Source organism: Dama dama, chromosome 5 (genome assembly GCF_033118175.1).
Source record: "Dama dama isolate Ldn47 chromosome 5, ASM3311817v1, whole genome shotgun sequence".
In the NCBI taxonomy this organism is placed as follows: domain Eukaryota; kingdom Metazoa; phylum Chordata; class Mammalia; order Artiodactyla; family Cervidae; genus Dama; species Dama dama.
In genome coordinates this window covers 90826674-90833691 of record NC_083685.1, presented here as the reverse complement: position 1 = coordinate 90833691, position 7018 = coordinate 90826674, and the positions used below count along the sequence as shown (strand labels likewise).

The window sequence follows — 7018 nt, the reverse complement described above, 5'->3', positions numbered from 1 at the left end:
ATCCTACCATCAACCACATGAGTGACCTCGGAAGCAGATGCTCCCAGCAATTTCACGAGACCTTGAGCCAGAGGCACCCAACTAAGTAGCACCCAAATTCCTGACCCTCAGAAGCTGTGAGATAATAAATGTTTGCTGTTTTAAGGCACTAAGGTTTGGGGTAAATTGTTACCCAGCAATAAATAACACAGCACCAAACATATAACTTTTGAAGTACTAATTAAAAAATACTAAAAGACAATAAGGAGGGAAATAAAACTGAGTAACAACTACAATGGTAGTTTTCATGGATACACTATTTATTTTAATAGCTTCTTAGGCAGTCTAATCACACTCACTAGATTCCCTATTAGTGGTTAATTTCATCCAGTTTATGTTGAGTCTTACTAGTTTTATTCTCAGGGAGTGACATTTTATCCAACTTCTGGATGCATCTAACTTTGGACTCCAAAAAACTAAGTATACACACTGATAACTAAATATTTATTGATTCATTCACAAATAAATTTATTTTGTCTACTGGAGACTAGAAAAGAATCCAAAATGGCATACTAATTCCCTAGCCTTTTTTATTATTTATTTATTTATTTATTTTTTCCATTTATTTTTATTAGTTGGAGGCTAATTACTTTACAGTATTGTAGTGGTTTTTGCCATACATTGACATGAATCAGTCATGGATTTACATGTGTTCCCCATCCTGAACCCCTCACCCACCTCCCTCCCCTCCCTGATCTTTTTTAAAATTAATGTTCACAGGACAGACAGATGTTTAATTCATTTTTTTAAAAAAATACTCTTTTTTAACAAAAGGAATAAATGTACAATGTGCAACTTTAAAAAAAAAAAAATAGAGAAGCTAAGAAGAAAAAAGTGAAAGATAACTTTGAACCTGCTACTCAGAAAGGACTGTTACTGAACACACTATTGATTTTAGTTGACAACAGCTGCCCATTCGATTTTTTTAAACATCACAAATAAGACTTTTTTTTCGTCACCATTAAATATCTGAATTTTGAACAGATTCTTGAATCTGATATGAACCACGAGGCTCATATCCATCATCTCATTCAAGTTTAGCATTCAACTCATCCCCAAACTACTACCTTTACTATGAAGCTCCATTAGTTCACCCAATTCAAATTTTTGCTTCTTAGGATTTTTACTTTTCTAACAAGTAATCATAGACAGGATAAAATGATTGGCAAGGCCTTTTCTATATCTTTCTCAATGCTATCTGCAATCAATTTATTGACAACTTTTTTTCAAGTTGTTTGTCTGCACTTCTCAGGTCATGATTCCAACCATCTTCTTCTGGATTTGGTGAACTTGTTGGTGCTTCCTTAACACAAGAGGTCTTCCAAATCTGACTATTGTGGTTTTTAGTAAAACCAACACAGAATAGATGAAGCAAATAACCATTGGTAGTCTTGACATCAACATGAGATTCAATCATGGCCTGCCACTTTTGGAACATTTTGGAACACAGTTTATCACAGCTACGATCCATACCATGGAAGTTGATTGGCAGTTTTTGCCCTAAACGTTCTCAACACTTAGTTTGTATTTTCTAAATGAAACTCCATTATTCTGCAGATTAGCAAAGCTCACTTTTAAAATATGACCCTGAGGCCATCAGATGCAATTTTGATTCCTTGAGTTTTCCTGACTAGTGTTTATTCAGCATTTCATATACTGAACATAGCTGCTACTTTCACATCATACCAATCTTTCCTAGAGAATGGATTAACCACTTTCTTCTTGGCAACCTTTTTGCCACTTTTCAGAAGGCACTTGTTTTTGCCCCCTGCCATGGTGCTCTCCAACAGCCAAAAGGCCTATTTGTTTATTCTTTTAAAAATTGGGAAAACATTCTATTCTTGGTTAACTTGCTAATTGATTTTTCTAAAACTGTTTCCTTAATGAAATATCATATCTGAAAGTTTAACTTTATATATCTAATATTTAATAAATTTAATAGCATTTAAATTATATCACTAATATTAATATTTAGTACCACTTAACTAACATTATAAACACTTTACTCAACAAATTTATTTACATTATCTAATTTGACTTTCATTATAACTTGTGAGGTAGGCATTAATATTACTTTCATTTTCAGAAAAGTAAACTGAGGCTTAGAGAGGAAAAATAATTCGCTCACACAGGATCACAAAGCTAAGCAGTTTCAGAATAGATTCCATTCTAGTTCTGTCTGACTACAAAATTTACACTCATACCATTCTGCTATAGTTTCTCCCTCAAACTTTTCCCCATAATATTTTTCATTAAAAAAAAGTAATTTTAAAAAACTTTCATATTTAGAAAAGTCGTCATATCCCAGTTATTAAAAGACCAACTTAATTTACCCATACCTCTGTTCAATTCCTTTGAAAGTTTTTTGAAGTTAGTGTCTCAAGGCAAAAATATTGAGATCTAAAGGAAATATACATGAATAAAATTCTTTCTCTGCTGAAATAAACCAGTGGATGTTACCAGTGATTTGCCTTGTTTGAAATTGGAACTATCATCAGAGAACCAATTTCCATTTATATAAAACTACATAATTCTGCTTCTGATTATAATTTCTGTAAAGTTATAATCAATTGTTACAGTTGAAAAACTAGATTTTTATCAGCTACATTTCTTGCTGCTGTATAGTCCATTATAATGAAATAAAGGGGTAATCTGGAAAGAAAGAGCAGTGATAATGATTATGGAATGTTAAGAGTGGGAAGAAATTTGGAGGCCACTTTGCCCATTCTCCAAATTTTGAGAATTCAGAGGTCCAGAGATTCAAATATCTCTGCATCTCTTAAGTGGTCATAGTAGACAAAGGGTAAGAATAAAGGTATATGAAAAATGACTTTCATCTGACAATTAAGACAGTGTCGCCAACATATTTACCCAAGTTCCAAACCTCTATCAATAAGAGAAATTAATTTAAAAAAATCCCAAATAACAAAAAGCATAAGACCTGGTACATAAACAGTACCTAATATATATTTGCGAATGAACAAATGAATAAAAAGGTTTTATTGCTTTCAAGTTCCCTCAGTCCTTGAATTCACATTTTATATGCAATCATAATGTATACATATAATTTATTATCTTGCTTTTTGCCCTTGAGTTATAGCATTTTTCCATGTTGTTATAAAACATGACTATAACCTTTTAAAGTACCTATTGAAGTTACAACACCACTGAGTCAGATTCCCAAATGATTGTTAAAAATCACTATTAACAGGGGTGAATCCAGGTTTTGGGGAGGGCCCTTATGAAGGAAAAAATACAAAATGATATTACTTTAAAAATTTTTACATGGAGAAGGAAATGGCAACCCACTCCAGTATTCTTGCCTGGAAAAGTCCATGGACAGAGGAGCCTGGCAGGCTGAAGTCCATGGGATTACATGACTGAGCACGTGTGCATGAGGGTGGAGGGAGATGGGTTGGTAGCAATAAAGTGGTAGAACTAAAAAAAAAAAAATTTTTTTTTTACAAAGTAAAATACCTAGCTCTTTCAAGAGATCATTTCTAGGACCCCTCCAGGGCCTTGGAGGCCCTGCCTCTGTTGATAACCAGATACTACCTTCATGGGGGTTATGATATAGCTTGAATGTTTTTCAGAGGTTACTACAATTTTAGAAATGTATACCACACTTGATAGTGTTAAAAATTCTTTCTATCCAGCTGACCTGGAATCTGCTTCAGGCTCCAATATAAACTTGGTGGCTTTTAAATTATAAGCAAGTCTCTTTTAACTTCTTCAGGTCTTACATGCCTCATCTGTAGAATGGTCTTAATATCTACCTCAAGGAATTGCACATGAAAACAAAGATAAAATAGTTCAGTTCCTGACACATCATAAATGCTCCATAGATGTTATGAAAACGGTGATAGTTAAAACATTAGCCTACCTTATATAGGAACCGCCTGTTTCTCCATTACAACTTCCTACATTGACTGTAGGTAAAATACGGTGTAAAATGAATTTTAAAGATTGTGTAGATTCAATCTTTTATTATTTTAATTACTTTTTTTGGCCTCAGCATGAAGCATGTGGGATCTCAGTTCCCTGACCAGGAATCAAATAAGGGAAGTCCCTTATTTTAATTTTTAAAAATAACGTTATTATGAAAAGTAGTGACTATGTAACAGCACATTTGGAAAATAGAAGAAAAAAAATAGCACCCATAATTTCTCCAGACTTATACTACATTTCCTTAATGTGTTTTTTTCCCCTTAATGCAGATTTTATTTAAAATATAAAAACATGCTTGAAGTAAGGAGATCAGTCCTGGGTGTTCACTGGAAGGACTGATGTTGAAGCTGAAACTCCAATACTTTGGCTACCTGATGAGAAGAGCTGACTCATTGGAAAAGACCCTGATGCTGGGAAAGATTGAGGGCAGGAAGAGAAGGGGATGACAGAGGATGAGATGGTTGGATGGCATCACTGACTCAATGGACATGAGGCTGAGTGAACTCCGGGAGTTGGTGATGGACAGGGAGGCCTGGCGTGCTGCGGTTCGTGGGGTCACAAAGAGTCGGACACAACTGAGCAACTGAATTGAACTGAAGTAAACCCAATTATTCTCTTTTCAAGGAAGTTTGGTATTATGGCATTATTTTTTTCAAATACATGGCAAATCTTAGAATATGTTTTACATAAAACTATTTTAGAAAAATCAGCAGGAAGAAAAGTTACACATTCTACTGTTGTTGTTCCATACTTACGAGCTGTGCAATGCAGCCAAAGTAAACAAATAAGTAAACAAAGATTCATGTTTTTATAAGGTTATAATCTTACTGTACATAGAATTTAGTACTCTGCATTTTTTTCTTACATTATATCACAAGTCTTTTTCCATACTATTGCACACTACTACAGCAACATTCATAGTTACTAGAGCATATGAGAGCAAGGCTTAGTTTCCTAAACTTCATATAACTGTGTGAAGACACCAAGGCAGGCCAAAGATGTGAAAGGCCAGAAGCTCAGAAAGAGTGTTCTTGGTTTGCTTGCAACTATAATGCAGAAAATATATTAAGAGAAATTATGACTCAAGGATTTTTGATTTTCAATCAAATGTCCAAATCAGCAAAAGAATATAAAGCCCTATCAACATAGTCCTAAATTTCATAAACACGTTTATTTCTTTAAGAGATGGGAAAGTGGTACAATACTATTCAACAGCAAGGACTTATTTGTCACGACATGTTATTAGGATTTTAGTTCTCACAATTGGGTAAACGTATACCCCTTTTACCCAAAGGGGTCTTTCTTTAAAATTTAGTAAGGCAACACAAATCCTCACTATAAAGAATGAGTCAACATCTGGACATGGTTGTCTGAATTCAGTGACACTTGCTCTTGGAAAAAGAGTTTTATTTTTTAATTATTCTTTTGTGCTGATATTCATTAATTGCAAAGTACAACTTTTTTCTTTTAAGCTTCTTTGCTCCTTTAACATGGTCCTGCTGTAGAAATTCAAGCCACATCTAAAAAATTGTTAAGATATACACTAAGGAAGCAATCCACATGTTCATTGCTGAATGAATGGGAAAACAAAATGTGGCATATGCATACAATGGAATGTTATTCAGTGTTAAAAAGGAAGGAAATTCTGATATATACCACAACATGGATGAACCTTGAAGACATTATGTTAAGTGAAATAAGCCAGACACAAAAGGACAAATATTGTATGATTCCACTTATATGAAGTATCATAGAGATAGAAAAATAATTGTTATCAGGGCATGGGGGGAAGGAATGGGGAGTTATTGTTTAATGTGTATAGAGTTTCAATTTCTGATGATGAAAAGTTCTGGAAATGGACGGTGGTGATGGACGCATAAAATGTGAGTGTCCTTACCGACACTGGGCTGCATGCCGAAAAATGAGTAAAATGGTAAATCTTGTGTATTTTACGGTAAATTTTAAAAAATGCCCCCAATATAACACAGACTGAGAAAAAATGTATAATGTAACATTCATGGGCTTCCCTGGTGGCTCAGACAGTAAAGAATTTGCCTGTAATGCAGGAGACCCTATGTCAGGAAGATACCGTGGAGAAGGGAATGGCTGCCCATTCCCGTATTCTTGTCTGGAGAATTCCATGGACAGAGGAGCCTGGTGGGCTAGAGTCTATGGGGTATGGACTGCAAACAGTCCAACATGACTGAGCCACTCACAGTGATGCATACATATTCAGTAAGAAATAATTATACAGCAAATATATCTGTAACCACTATCTAGGTCAAGAAATAAAGACTATCAGAGTGCACCCTCCTGCCCCCATCACAACCCTTTCCTCCTTCCTGAGTAACCACTCTCTTGACTAAACGTTTACTTTTAAAAATCAGGCTGTAATGTGATAAGCCGGATAAGCTAAACCAATGTTACACAACGCAATAGAGTATTTCTTTACATTCCAATATTTTCCATATATGCAAAGCATTTTTTAAAACTTAACTTCTAAAGTGCTCTTTCCCTCTTTCTCTCTTGAAACTTTGCATTCTAAAATCTTTCTTGAATTCACCGTTGACCTCACCTGCAGAGTTAAAAAAAAAAACCACCACCACCAAACAACTGCTTCTGTGTAGATTTTTAGATTTTCATTCCTCCCGCTCTCCCTTGCCTCCAACTACAAAGAAACAATGATTTAAACCCTTTGTGCCCTTTTAGAAAATTACACAGATACCCCATTGTGGAATCCTATAATCCCTTCGTGGAAAGGAAGAGATTAGCATATGAATACAAAGCAAAATGAATCCAGAATACAAAATGATCTACTGGATTGTGAAGCTCTTGTATTCTTAAAAATGTATTTATTTCTTCTTTTTGATTTGCCCCTTTAGTGGTCTCAGGGTTAAGGGAATTGAGCTTCCCCTCTGGTTACCCGGAAAAGGATTTAGAGGGGAAAAAAAAAAAAAGCCAATAGATTCTAGGAGCTGCAAAACCAACAGATGGCTCCCAGAGCCAGTGGAATCGCCAGTGGAATCTGCTG

At 34.9% G+C, this 7018-nt stretch overlaps 1 pseudogene; it reads right to left on the bottom strand.

The window, feature by feature from the left end:
• Positions 1–1083: 1083 nt before the first annotated feature.
• On the bottom strand, positions 1084–1814 carry LOC133055595 (small ribosomal subunit protein eS1-like; annotated as a pseudogene).
• Positions 1815–7018: the final 5204 nt, after the last annotated feature.